At 31.2% G+C, this 15,855-nt stretch overlaps 1 protein-coding gene across 1 annotated transcript in view; it reads left to right on the top strand.

The window, feature by feature from the left end:
* The first annotated feature begins 532 nt into the window (after window positions 1-532).
* Window positions 533-15,855, top strand: part of LOC140442477 (protein muscleblind-like) — a 272,745-nt gene continuing 257,422 nt past the window's right edge. The window contains exon 1 of the mRNA XM_072533545.1: window positions 533-1,000. The gene's annotated coding sequence lies outside the window, so the exon portion shown is untranslated. The remainder of the gene's footprint in view (window positions 1,001-15,855) is intronic.

Genomic DNA, 15,855 nt, shown 5'->3' with positions numbered 1-15,855 from the left:
AAATGTTGCTTAAGAATATTCACATTTAACTGAAAATGAGTTTACTAAAATATTTTATTTTGTTCTAGTTATTTGTTCATATTTTATTATTTCCTATCTTTCCCCTTATACCTTTTAAATTCCTATCTAATCTAACCTGACCTACTCCACTCTAAACTCTACCTACTTTTGTTGAACATCTACAGTTCCTATCAACTTATTCTATTATAGGATTTATCACAATTAATTATTTAAGTGTACGTCAAAATAGATTAAGAAGAAATTGAAAGTGGCATGGGACAGCGTTAAGTTGCAAATATAGTAGAATCCGGAAGTTAACATTACTCGTATTTAATCCAAAATAATACTAACAAAAATCGACATCTCTATTTCAAACCGCGCGTCGTCGTGCACCATCACTAGAGGAGAATAAAGAAGGGGAAGGGCAATAGCACACCATGCTGCAGGAGGAACATTCGGAACTACGAAACTACAAAAAGAGTGGGGCAGGAAGCGCGAGCGGGGAAATTGCGCAACTCTCAACGACGACGGCGTCTGAGTTGCGCGCGGTGCGACACCGCGAATCGGCTTAGTTTCGCTATCCGATGACAGTCCCTCGCTGTTGCCTGATCGCTTAGCTTGCCGCCGAAAAAGCTTCTCAGAATCAGTGTGTACTGTGTTCCGAGGCGTACATTATATAGGTACATATTATAAAATATATATGCACTCTCTTAAAACTTGAAAAAGTCTATTACTACTTGTTCTTATAGTTGTTTGATAAGGCCTACTCTTAAAAATATATTTAAAAAACCGAAGTGTTATTAGGATATTTTTAATATACTTAAGTATAAATTCATTTAGAGGACGCGGCGCACAATCTTTGACTTGTAGTTTCTCGCTTTTCCATCTACTGGAAACTTGTGAGATTGACTGTGCTTTTGTGACTTTATTTGTGAAAATCGTTGCTGGTTTGCTTCTTAAACCCAACGTGGCCTTTTTCATTAAAGGATATCCTTCTCAAGTAAGTCACTTTTTTCACATTAATCAAGCACACCAACATATTTCACAAGAAAAGCATGACTTCATTAGCCATTTCAAAGATGTATTCATTCATTGAACAATAAAATATACTACAATGACAATCATAATCATAAACACTATATAAACAAGAGATAAGTTTAAAAAACAACCGCGGATAAGGGATAACAAATGACAAATGCAACGTGGTCTCCGGAACTCAATCGGTCTTTTCCAAAACTACGCAACTGCCAAGTCGAGTGTTTTGCTGCAAATCATTTTGCAGAAACATTATTTTCTAATAAATATTTCGAGTATATTCACCTGATTAAGTACAATTAATACGTAGTTATTATAATACCGGCTTTCAGTAGAGCCGGCAAGCAGTTTGCATGCGCCGGTATGTATGGAGGTTATTAGTATTCATACTGAGAAAAGTGCATTGTTGCTTGATATATATGAAAGGGTAATACCTGTGTTACTATTTCTGGTATCAAATGTATAGATATTACCGTGAATATATTAATTTAAATATAGACAACTGACGGAATATTATAAATACAATATAGTATAATAAACAGTTCAAGTAATTATATTCAATATAATATATATTATATTCAATATATATATATATATATATATATATATATATATATATATATATATATATATATATATAAAAATATATATATATATATATATATATATATATATATATTTGATTTAAATTAATTAAAATAGACAATAGCAAAAAACTTTTACCAACCAACAAAATATTTTCAATTTTATTATTTATGAAGATACAGAGTGTCAAATCGCACACTATTTTAAAATAAAATGGGTCGTATCTAGTAAAAACTCGGTACAAGGTAGCAAAGAACTGTTCCATCGAAATACGTTAATTCTAAGATAATAATTAAGTCAAGTTTCTCAAAACGTCTAACTAGGACTCCCAAAGTATATATATATATATATATATATATATATATATATATATATATATATATATATATATATATATATATATATATATAATATCATTCAGCATATTCTACCAGTTATAGTGTAGCTCTATATATATATATATATATATTAATATATATATATATATATATATATATATATATATATATATATATATAATTTCTGACTATTGGTCGTCTTCAGTACGGGGCAGCCAAGTTAGAAAAGGAGCACATTAACTTGGGAAAGGATCACTACAGGAGATATTATATATATAATAAGCCGTATATAATATTATATGCATATAAAAATTTTCGTGTGATCAAAATTAAGGAATCTCCTGCTTCTAAATAAGTATCAATTCTTATTGATTGAACTTATTGATTTTCTACTGAGATTTCCTATTTCCTATTGATCTCTAGTGCTGACAAATAAGAAGAAATGAAACGACCCCAATTACACCTTCAAAAATAAGTAATTACTACATCATGTATGTTTCAACAGAATTAATCGATGATAAAGAACTGGTGTGAATATGTAGTCAACAATTTGTGTTTATATGCAGAATAAGAAAATAAGTAAGACATGTAATGTCCAAAAAGCAGGTCATGCGCTGTAAAGCCGCCATTAAACTATATATATATATATATATATATATATATATATATATATATATATATAAGAAAAAAGAAGTACTTGTGACTCATTTGGAACAAATATATAACTGTTTTGGATGGGTTGGAGAAAATCAACTCCAACCCATCCAAAACAGTTATATATTTGTTCCAAACGAGTCACAAGTACTTCTTTTTTCTTATTCTTGTAGAAAAATATGGGTTTTTTCGATGACATCCGAAACGATTATGGGCAATCTACAGTCAGAATTCTGAAGGAGTGGACTAGAATTACCATCAAACTTGCTGCTTTACACAATCAAAAGACCTTTTTGTTGAAGTGTAGATCTAATGGATGTTTCCCTGGACATGTTACAAATGGCCTAGTTAATGTAAATTCCCTTTTATATCATCGGACTGGGAATATTCATCATGATGCTCGGAAATTATGTGACTCCAACCCATCCAAAACAGTTATATATATATATATATATATATATATATATATATATATATATATATATATATATATATATATATATATATATATATATATATATATATATATATATATATATATTTATATATGTATATATATATTTATATATGTATATATATATATATATATAGAGAGAGAGAGAGAGAGAGATAAAAGGTTATTATAATAAAGGTAACATGAAATGTTACCTTTATTATATGTTAGATGTTAACTTAAGAAAGGATTACTTAAAGAGCATTGCTACCAATTTGTGGCAATAGAGAAACTAACCATAGCCATGGTGGAAGCTACAGATCTCTGAAGCAAAAAATGCCAAAAGTTAAAACGTTTAAAGCAACTAAAAAAGATTAATGTGAGTGAATATTAATGTATCCTGAATCTACATTCCTTCTTCCAGGACTTTAGGATTTATACCAAAAATGGTGATATACAGTATCGATATTAGATGTTAGTTTTAACTAAGTTGTCATTATATAAATGTAACAAACAATAAAGCAAGCTAGGAGCAATAGTTTTGCGAAAAAGCTTTAACATTTTGCATATTTCGATAGCCTGAACTAGACAGAAAACGATATGTAAAAATCGTTTTCGTTCATGAACATCAAAGTAGGTAGCGCCTCTGTGCACTTACCACTGTACTGGGAAATATTCTGGAGTCATTAGTTAGACCTTTCCTATTTAAATTTGTATCAGCTTGAGTTATAACACTTTATTGATACCGATTCAAACGCTGAAGGTTTGACTACTTTGTGCTCCAATGCCATATATTTGGCTTTTTAGTTTATGTATATATTATTGTGATATTTAAAGTCTTGGTGCGCCAAGCAATAATTAGCTAATTAATTTTTTTGATTAATTAAAATTATTTAAATGATATGATTATGACTTTATCACAATTTTTAATTCTTTTATCTCAGGGTTAAATTCGTGCTTCAATATCTATGCTATTACATGTGAAAGGTAAGGTCCAGAGAATACCAGAATAATAAAAAACACATATGATCTAACACTATATATTGAAATAAAAATAATGAAATAATTCACACTCAAACGTTTTCAATAAACAAACCTCATATAAGGATTCTCAAAATTTTGTTGTCCGTACGTGAACAATCAAAATTTATGGTACAAACAATATTAATTGAAATCTCAAAATCCCAAACTATTCTAACTCTCCTAATCAAAATATTTATATCCTTTCTAGATTACGTGTAAAAACAAAAATATCTCTCTCTGATGATGAGTGGTCCAAATCCTTGTTCCTTGTAGACTGTATTATCTCCTCTCAACCGCTCCCTATGTAATCAGCAATCTTACACAGATTGTTGCAAGTATATCGTCCTTAATGATCTCCTTCAAAAGCACAAATCATTCAAATTATGATAGCCTTTCTCCTCTCGATAAACTGAATCTCTCGTTGGCCCGAGTGAAAAATGACTCTTGGAATATCTTCTCTTTACGATAAACTGAATCTCTCGTTGGCCTGAACAGTGACTCTTGGAATATAAGTAGAGAAATATGACTTACAATATTTTGCTGCTTCAGCTGCTGTCAGATACACTAACTCCACAAAAACTCACTAACATTCAACACTACTGCTTGCTACATTTCAGGAACCACCAGAGAACAATCACTGTTCCTCTTACAGATTTGGAAAACCAACTGCCTATATCTTTTCTCTCTCCTCCATCCGCTAAACTTTTTCCTACATACTTATCCCACCTTTTTCAATCTCCGCCAATCAAAACTCGTCACAATTCCCCCATTTTTTCATTTCGATAACAAACAAATTTTTACCTATAATTATAAATTTCCTAAAACTTATTTACAAATAATATTTTTCTATAATTCTTAAAAACTAACAAAAACCTCTTTCTATAATCCCTTCTATTGTCTTTAATCACTGCATTAATGTATTTCAATTGTCTTTGGGATTTCACTTAAAATTATGCGGGTCACTCAAGTATAACAAAGAAATAATTTATGCAAAGCTTACATTTTGTTTAGTACAGGTAATTCAAGAAATTAATAACTCTCCTTCTTCGAAATGTTTGTTGGATATTATCCTACTTATCTGAATTATTTTAATGTTATTGAATTTTGAAATATTTTTAAACAAACCAATATTTTTCTCGATTTTACATATCATAACAATATATATATATATATATATATATATATATATATATATATATATATATATATACACTCAAAAATGTTTTGCATATTATCTGTAACGCCACTGAACGTTTCTCATTTGAAATTTTTTGCACTGATTTTTTTGTCTACTAAAATAATGTACTTTATTGCTTGTTTTTTGTTTCTTAATCGTCGCAAAGATTCTCAGTATTCATATTGCTTTCATCAGTTTTCGAAAACCGATATTTGTAAAAATTGGTTTGCGTTTTATTCACTTTGTAGTGAACAATATGATTATACAAGTTATATCTGAGTTCAACAGAGCTAGAATCGTTACTTTGATTGAGGAAGGCCACACACAAGTCGACGTTGCTGTCCGGGTTGGAGTTAATCAGAGTGATATGTCTCGGATTGTGAAAAAGTATCGAGAGACGAATTCTGTTAGCGATCGCCCAAAAAGCGGAAGACCCAGAATTACTACCAATGTCCAAGAGCGCTTTTTAACGTTAACTGCCCGGAGAAACCCCTCTATGACTGCCTCAGCTATTAGAAGAGAACTCCAGCAAGCTCATAATGTTGTAATTTGCGATCAGACTATTAGAAACAGGTTACATTCGGCGAATTTATTTACAAAAAGACCATTGTTTATACCAAAGCTTACGTTAGAGCAGAAAAGGACTCTACTGAAATGGGCCAATGGACATTTACAATGGCATGACAACAGATGGGGAAACGTGTTATTTTCTAATGAAACCAAAATTAGCCTTTTGTCGGATATGTCGGATAATCGCCGAATTAGGATTTGGAGGAACCCAATTCGACAAGATAGACTTAACTAAGCTGTCCAAAGAGTCTCGTATCAAGGTGGCTCCATAATGTTTTGGGGCGGCATCATGCTAAAGAATAAAACTCCTTTAATTCCTTTTGTTGGTAACATGAATGAACAGATTTATATTGATACCATTCTTAGGCCTATTGTACGCTTGTGGCGAGGAGCTGTTGGTCCAGAATTCATTTTTATGGACGACAATGCGCCTCCCCATCGTACGAGACATGTGGCAGATTTTTTAGAGACAGAAGATATCGTCATATTACAATGGCCACCTTGCTCACCTGACCTCAATCCTAGTGAGCACGGATGGGATATGCTTAAAAGAAAAATTCAGTCCCGGCAGTCACCCCCAAGGACACTACAAGACCTTAGAATAGCAGCGATTGAAGAATGGGGCACCATGGACCAGAACTACATACATTAATACACTTATAAGAAGCATGGGACATCGCATTCAGTCTTGCATTGATGCAAGAGGTGGAAATACGCCATATTAAGTATTAGTTCCTATATATGTACAAATTTAAAAAAATATATTTATAATACCATAAATAACCAGACTATTATAAATAATAATAAAAAATTGTTAATCCTTTAAATTTCGTTTATTGTTTTTGTCAAAACATACAATTTTATATGTATAATAAAGTAATTTGTTAAAAAAAATAGATTTCACTAGATTTGGTGGATAATTTTAAAAATATTACATTATGCAAAACATTTTTGAGTGTATATATATATATATATATATACAGTATGATGCAAGTCTATGGAATAAATTCATTATTAATTCTTAAAACACCTCAATTTTAATTTTTGAATGACCATCAACAAGTATTCAGGAATCCAATTTTAATGTTTGTAAGGTCATTGTAATTTTGATTTGGTTTATTTTACTATTTTGTTGTGAAGACAAGGTGTGTAAGAAATATACTTTTAAGAAGTTTGTTAAGTTTGTAATTCTTTATTATCATTTTTACTAAAATTTCGATAATTAGGACATATCGAGCTTTGCCTACGTAAATTTTGGAGAAAATTTACACATATCGGTTTATACCTTCGTAGGTTTATTATTACAATATATCTACTTTGCTACTATACTGTGAGAAACTGCCTACAATATTGATTGATTGTGTGTAATTAAAAATAAAACATGTTACAATAAATTTTTCAATATTTTATTCATAAAAAAATAACAATAAAAAAACACATTAGTCTTCTTCCTCATTATTAAGAAGCTCTAACACGTTGATGCTGTCGTTGAGACTCAAAAAAAATAATGACAGTCGGGGTGAATTATCGGCAGAAGACTTAGTAGGTCCTTCTTTTTTAGGGGGTTAATGGGTAGTGGGCCTGCTACGTCTTGATCGCCGTAAGTCGAGTGTTCGAAAATTGTCATCATCAAGTAGTGAGGTTTTAAATTGAACAAGTCCGAAAGTTTTCTCGTACCTTAACCATTTAATTTCGAGTCAGTTCACTTTATTTCCATCTGTATCAATATTTTTGCGAATAAAATGTTCCTAAAAAATGGTAGAAAAGGACATAAAGTTGTTTTGGGTCATTTCATGAACCTCAAATGGTTTTTTACCTCTCATTGTAAGGACAAACTGATACCAGTCCCTATGCACCATAATCGGGATCTGGGTGGTTTTTTTAGCTCTTTCGATACGAGCATGATCCACGTCGCATTCAAGATGCGTATGTCCAGGCAATGAGAACTTCTGATCTATGCAGTTGACGTGATTGCTTTTGCTGACAAACATTGAAAACATGCAACACATATTGACGTTTCTATTTTGTCCACCGAATGTATCTGAATAGGTAACAACGTTAGTAACATTATCGACGAAACTTTCAAGTTTTTTGAGAATACAAGAAGCAATATCCTCAGATCCCCTTTTGACACAGTCTTTAATGGTTAAATTATATGTTGATAGAAGACGTTTATAAAAGCAGACATTGGCTGTCAATGAAGGCGTGTCCAGGACTTGCTGTAAGTCAAACACTAAAACCCTCATTAATGAATCTTGCTTAGCCTTTTTTTGTCCATGTCTTTGGATTTGTATGCTACATCAGACATATCTTTGTGTTTATTATGTTCCATGGTCAATCGATTTTTCTATATAAATGGTCAATTTTAAATTTCGTTACCCATAAACGGACTGAAACATTTTTTTACAAATTAATTGAGAATGCCCATCTATTTTTAAATTATATGCAGTAGTAACTTGTCGATCGTGTGTGAAACCTGTTTTACTACGACCTTTTCTTTCACAACTTTCTTTAGAAACAGTTATGCCTCCAATCAAAATTTGGTTTTATTCCCTTTTTGAACATTCGTAAAACTTATCATGAAAAGTCTTTTGTTATTCTTGAGTAATTTTTACAACGCACGTTTCATTGTAACATTGGTCAATCATCTTAAATTCTTTCGCTGGAATAACTTTACCTTTTCTAGTCTTTGGCTCTTTACCATGATCGCGTAATTCTTTCTGTTGTTTTCGTGTATTCTGTTTTCTCTTCTTTCATAGCATGTCTTCAATGCTGTTAACGTATGAAGTCGTTGTTTCTTTGAAAATCGGAATAAAACTATTACTGTGTTCAGCAATTATATCATTAAAATTCTCACATCTACGTGATGTGGTCGGATCTTCATCAGGTATGTTGTTATTAATAATCTGCTCATATGGGACAGGTATAGTCGGCTCTATTTCATTGGTATGATCAGTTCTCGCTATTGTATTAACATCCAGCTCACTTCGATCTAGAATAAAAAAAAATACTATTATTTTAGACAATCGAGAATAGATACATCAAAATAGCTAATTTGATCGCCCCTGTAGGTAAAACTAAACTATCTATCGATAATATGGATAACCAACATTTCACTTGAATTCTTTTTGACGTAGAGAAATAAAATAATTATTTGTGAAAAAAGGATTTCAAAAATTCATTTAATTACAAGTATAACTAAACGACAGAAATTGTAAACATGTTAAAAATAACTTACCTGTTAAACAAATAAAAAGCATTTCTGATGCTCTACTGTTTGTGTGCATTGTTAATTATTATTTTCAAAAAGAAATCGCCAGTAGTTTCAACAGTAAAGTTGAAACCTAATAGTAATAACCACGTGCGTCACAAACGGTCGCTTGTCTGCTACTGGCGTGACGGGGAACGCGGCGCCTTGAGAAGGCCTAGGCCTAGACGAGTAGTTGCCATAACCCAATAAGTCATGACTAGACTTCGGCAAATATGCAAATAAAAATGTAGAAAATATGCGCATAAATATGCACGTGTTTACCCGAAAATATGCAAATATTTTACAAAATATGCATACAAATAAATAAAAAAATCGTAAAATAGTAACAATTTTATTTAAAAAAAAAGTGTACATAACTAAATATTTCCTACTATTCATTAAGATTTACATTTATTTTAAGTAACTACATCATTTTTAAGTATGAATTAACTTATTTAGAATTATGGTAACAATAAATGACCAAGTGGTGTTCAAAATTTTCTAACAAAAACTTGTGGCTTCTGTCTGAGTACATATATTTATATATGGAAAAACTTCGTTCAACATCAACTGATGTAACGGGAGCATTTTTCAAACTAACCAAAACATTTGGTTCTAAATTAATTGTTTCCGAAATATTTCCAGCTAGAACACTGACTACTTCAGAAAGAATATGGTAACCTTTATTTTTTTCCATAGTAGCTTCAAATTTTTTTAAAATATCTTTTCCAATATTACCTCTAACGTTCCGACAACATGACGCAAATTCTTTTATTAATGCTGTACTTTCGAACAATGACAGTTTTGGTGATTCTAACTGAGTAATTGTTTTTTGAACAAAACTAAAATTTGATTTTATAAATGAAAGTCCTTGTTGAAGCAAGTTACTCTGAAAAGTTTGTTTAGAATCCAAAAGAGATTGGGAACTTTCATCTGTTAACGTATCAATTATGTTCTTTATTTTAACAAAATGATCTGCATAAAAATTAGCTGCTTCTAACCATGTTCCCCATCGCGTTAAAATAGGTTGTGGTGGAAGAGGAATGTTAGGTAGCATTTCTTTATAAAGTTGAATTCTTATAGGAGATTTAAGAAATACTTTTTTGACACTGGATATCATGGTATTTACAAGAGGAAACTTTTTTCGTATTTCCTCTGCAACTCTGTTTAATCCATGCGCTACACAAGTAACATGTATTAAATCTGGGAAAAATATTTTTAAATTTTGTCCTGCTTTCACCATATAAGGAGCAGCATCCGATAAAATAAGCAGTAATTTATTAGAAGGAATAGTTGTCGGAAGAAAAAAAGTTGCTAATGTTTCTTGTATAAAACGCGAAATTGTTAAAGCATTTGTTTTCTCAAGTTGCTGGCATGAAATAAGATGAGATTTTGGTAAGGTATCTTCTTTAAGAACACCAATCAATAAATGAGCAATATACTTTCCTGAGGAATCAGTGGTTTCGTCTACAGATATGTAAAAATAATTATCTGCAATTTCTTCCTTAATATTAATTAACACCGACGAGTATAGCCCGTTCACATTATTTCTTCTTAGAGACCGATCACTTGGAACATTAAGTTTGCAATATTTTTTTAGAAACGAACTAAAATTTACATTTGCTAATTTTGAAAGCGGTATGTTTGCAGACACTAATGCGCGACACAAGTCTTCATTAAAAGTTTCTTTCTCATCAAATTTTTTTGAAGTAGATTGGAAACATTTAGCCATTGAAGTTTGATGTTTTCCTCCTATTTTTCCTTTTTTTGCAATGTGTGAAGCAGTTCTCACATGTTGGTCTATCTGAAATTTCTTCTCACATGCTATCTATAAATAAAAATAAAAACCTTTATTTTAACCCAACCTTTAAAATATAAAAATATACAAGGTGTTTTTGGTTAATCAAATAACTGGTTTGGAAAAAAAAAACACTCGCTAAGTGTTTTAAATGCAGTACTAATCCACAAATTAGTTTTTGTTACTAACCATTAGTACATCATATAACTTATTTTAAAATTCAACAAAAGTTTTTTTTTTGTTAATTCAATTACAATAAAAATAATTGTGTTTTAGAATAGCTGACTTCATAAAAAAAAGTAAAGGTGAAAAATTTTTATAAATACACACCATTGTATTGTACCATGGACAATTTTTTCTCACTAAAGGAAGCTATTTTTCATTTAAAAACAACCTACGAGTACTAAATTTCAAGTAAATACGTTTATTGGTTTTAAAGTTATTGTTGTTATTAACTAAAAGAATTTAATTTTTTTTTAATTTTAACACCCTGTATCTCGAAAAGTAAATAAGTTTGACCCCTCATTAACTATATCGTTTTGTTCAATTTTTCGAGAAGTATCTACAGTCAAACGTTGTAAGTGTCATTTGGAAACACCCTGTATGTATGAAATATTAGATATTTAATAGAAAATATTAGATACTTACAATTTTGCCACATACTGAACAGTAGATTTTTCCCATATCCATAGACAGCTCTTTAGAAGGTTTAATCCAAGTTGGAGCACTGGTTGTTTTAGGCATTATAAAATCACAATCTTCCTTTTTGTTACGCACAACGAGTGTTTACGCTTTGAATATCAAAACAAAAATGATTTACAAATTTGAGCATCAAATTAGAAATGTTTAGGTACCTATTCAATAAACTGGGAGATTTTGGAAAATCCCTAATTTAGGAACAAAACCATTAGCCGTTTACCTGCTGTTAGGATACAATAAATTGTAGATAGATTTTGGGATTTGATCATAAAATGCAAATGAGCGAACCCTTAGCAATTATCCAATAACTGAATGCCTCAGTGACCGAGACTTTCTAAGAATGTTGAGGACTACTTAAATTGATCTTCTTTGAAATTGTAAATGTTTTGTACCTGTAGAGATTACGTACTTAGATCATTTCTTGATTAAAATGACTACAAAATTTTATACAAGAATTGAAATAAATTGGTATGTTTAAAAATTTTCAAATACAGTATAAAAATCTGAACTTTTATGCACTTTATGCAAACTTTTATACAAATATGCCAAAATATGAAATATTTGCATAAAATATGCACAATATGCAAAATATGCAATATGCATATTTGCCGAAGTCTAGTCATGATTTATCGGTATTCGCCCTGTTATTGATGCTTACTCGAAAGCTGCCAAAGATCGATACGCTCACATATTGGGTTATGCCATCGACCAATTTCACAGATACGGACATGTCGGATTATTACTTTTTATGATCCTAAAATTTAGAAGATTAATGTACATAATATATGGTTTTGCCGTTGTATTCTGTGTTAAACACCCGATATATCGGCATAAAAATCGAAAGTTCAATTTTTTTGACATATCTGGTTCTGCCTTAGTCCCACAGATATATCAGTTCAGTATAAAAAATTACAAAATTAACAAACTTCTTAAAAATATATTTCTTACACACCTTGTCTTCACAACAAAATAGTAAAATAAACCAAATCAAAATTACAATGACCTTACAAACTTTAAAATTGGTTTCCTGAATACTTAATTATTTAGACATATCTGGTTCTGCCTTAGTACCACAGAAATAATGTCCAACATCATTTATGAAAGACTTAGACCACACGCTGAAAAAATAGTGGGCAAATACCAAAGTGGCTTCTGTAGACAGAAGTCAACAATAGACCAGATATTTGTTCTGCGACAGATCCTCGAAAAAACAAGTGAATATAACATCGACACACATCATTTCTTCATAGACTTTGAAAGCGCATATGACAATATAAACCGAGAATTCTTAATAAAAGCAATGAAAGAATTTAATATACCAACACAACTAATAGAACTCATAAAAAAATCTCTAACAGTAGAAAGTAGAATCTGGATACAAAATGAATTAACGGAAACAATAGATGTGAAAAAAGGACTACGCCAGGGAGGCGCTCTATCATGCATCTTGTTGAGTAAGAACATCTTACTCGAGAAAATACTGAGGGACACAACAGTCAATACACGAGGAACAATCATTAATAAAAGCGTGCAAATACTAGCATTTGCAGATGATGTTGACATAATCGCAAGATCAAGAAGAGAAATGATAGAGGCATACAACCAAATAGAACGAGCTGCACAAAATAGTGGTCTTAAAATCAATCAGACCAAAACAAAATATATGCAGCTAAGTAAAAACACAGAAATAAGGCAGCCACAAAATATAACAATAGCAGAATACAAAATCCTACATCCTCCTACATCCTCCATTAATCCTACAAGGGAAGATCGAAGGTAGGAGAGGAGCCGGTCGCAAACAATTATCCTGGTTAAGAAATATTAAAGAATGGACAGGAATACACAATACAGACGAGCTGTGTCACGCCGCCAAGAACAGAATTCTAATAATGAGATAGTCGCCTACGCACTTTGGTGTATGGCATGTTAAGAAGAAGAAGAAGAATACAACATAGAGGGGGTAAAAACTTTATATACTTGGGATCCCTAGTCACGTCTGATAATAATGCTACGGAGGAAGTGAAAAGGCGAATATTTATTAGGCAAATAAATGTTACCATGGCTTAATTAGGCAACTAAGATCAGATAACGTCGCAAGAAAAACAAAATGCCAAATATATAAAACCCTAATAAGACCGGTACTCACATATGACTCAGAAACCTGGACACTCACTAAAAGAGAGGAAACGTTGTTAATCACTTTCGAAAGAAAATCTTGCGACACATATATAAGGGCATAAAAGAAAACGGAATATGGCAAAGAAGATACAACTCTGAACTATACAAAATATACCAGGATCCGGATATTATAACATTCATTAAAATAGGACGGCTACGTTGGATAGGACATGTAGAAAGAATGGAAGAAGGCGAAATACCAAACAAAATATTCAAACAGATACCAGTAGGAAAAAGAACAAAAGGAAGACCGAAACTGAGATACTTAGAACAAATAGAAAATGATATAACAACCTTAAAAATAAAAAACTGGAGAAAAAAAGTACGAAACAGATCAGAATGGAGAAGAATCCTGGAACAGGCCAAGACCCAAAAAGGGTTGTCGAGCCAGTTATGATGATGATGAAAGGTTTTATAAAGTTGTGAAAGAAGTGAAATCGGTCGATAATTTTTCAGGTCTGTGGTAATACCTAATAATACCTCAAAATTTGCATTTAAGTTTTCCCTGGAGCAATTTTGACATTCTTATCCGACTAGGCCCTTTCTTATATGTTTATTGATATGGTATTCTTTAATTTCGTGGAGCTTTCTATCTATATACTGTACTTTTTTTGCTCCTGCGTATCTTGCGTTTTTAAGATAATTTTGTCTTGCTTTATTTTGTCATGTCCAATTTTTGCTCACTATCGTCTTCACACCATTTCTTTTTTCTTTCATTTTTTACGTGGCCTTATCGCTTTTGGGAGTATTATTTTACCTTCAACGACTGTCCATTCTTTCTCGATATTATCTTGATTTTCAGCTTGAAATAATTTCGTTGCCAATTTTAACAGGAATTTCTTAGCTATACTACTGTCCTTGATTATGGCTACATTATATTTATTGTACGATACTCTATGTTTCCCGATCTTTCATCACCTCTGTATTAATGTGGGATCAAAATCAAAATTTGCTCTTCGATAATTTCTAACGTCCGTACGTCTGTCGTGTATTTGCTTTGTTTCTACCAGAATATGATCGATTTGGTTTTGTGTTCGGACATCCATGGTGTAGCATGTTTTCTTGTGCATTGTTTTGGGTTCAAGAATATACTCATAATTCTTAAATCTTTTTTCTTTGCGGAACCTACCAACATCTTCCCATTGTCGTGGCTTTCCTCATGTTTGCTTTTTCCACCCTTGATTTTCTATATATTTTTTTATTTTCCACTTTTGTGGCGACATGTCTAATGTCTGTAAGATCTAGGTTAAATATGTCAACTGTCAAATTGGTATTACTACCCATAGCCATAGACATATAATACAAGATAGACTAATGGTTACAATACCAGCCCGTTGCCATCTCTTTCTAATTTGCCAGGTTTATCGACCACGTGACCTAAATTACCAATGAGAAGGTCATGTGGTAGATAAACCCGGCCCATTACACAGAGATGCAGGGACTTCTTTGGGTCACTTTTCTCTGTCGCGTTGGGTAAACAGATACAGGTTAAGATCATCCATAATTTTAGTTTAGAATTTGAAAATGGGAACCTCGGAACAGATGCAAAAACAAATTTTTACTATAAACAATTTTGGTTTAATTCCAAGTAAAATATTGTATTTTATGTATGTAAATATTTAACGATATCGACAACTAGACAGGTTTTATTAAAATTACCAGAAAACTACATTAAATAAAACAGAATTACAAATATGAGGTAATATCCTTGATTAATCAACCAGATAATGCTAATTTAATTAAACCACTCGTAGCAGATACTCAACACATAAATATAATAAAAGCAAATAAATAATATGTAGAAACTGTCAACACACAATCAGTTTATTTATATTGTTTCTTTTTGTGAAAATACTGATATATAAATGAAAAAAATTAAATTGAACTGTCAAAATATTTTATTGAGAGAACTCTCGATAATTTCAGCTCCGAATAAAAAGTGCTTTTTGTTTATATCAACTATTAAACTCATGTTTGTTACTAAGTTGGAAATTAAAGTGTTTTCTAACTAAAGAGAAGAAAAATTTTAAGTACCATTTTTAAATAATTCATATAAAATCCATATAAATCCATATTCGAAGCATATTACATAGACGTAAACAAATGATCCATTTT

Source organism: Diabrotica undecimpunctata, chromosome 5 (assembly GCF_040954645.1).
Source record: "Diabrotica undecimpunctata isolate CICGRU chromosome 5, icDiaUnde3, whole genome shotgun sequence".
NCBI lineage: Eukaryota > Metazoa > Arthropoda > Insecta > Coleoptera > Chrysomelidae > Diabrotica > Diabrotica undecimpunctata.
The sequence above is the reverse complement of the archived record's forward strand: the minus strand, read 5'-3'. Positions and strand labels throughout refer to the sequence as shown.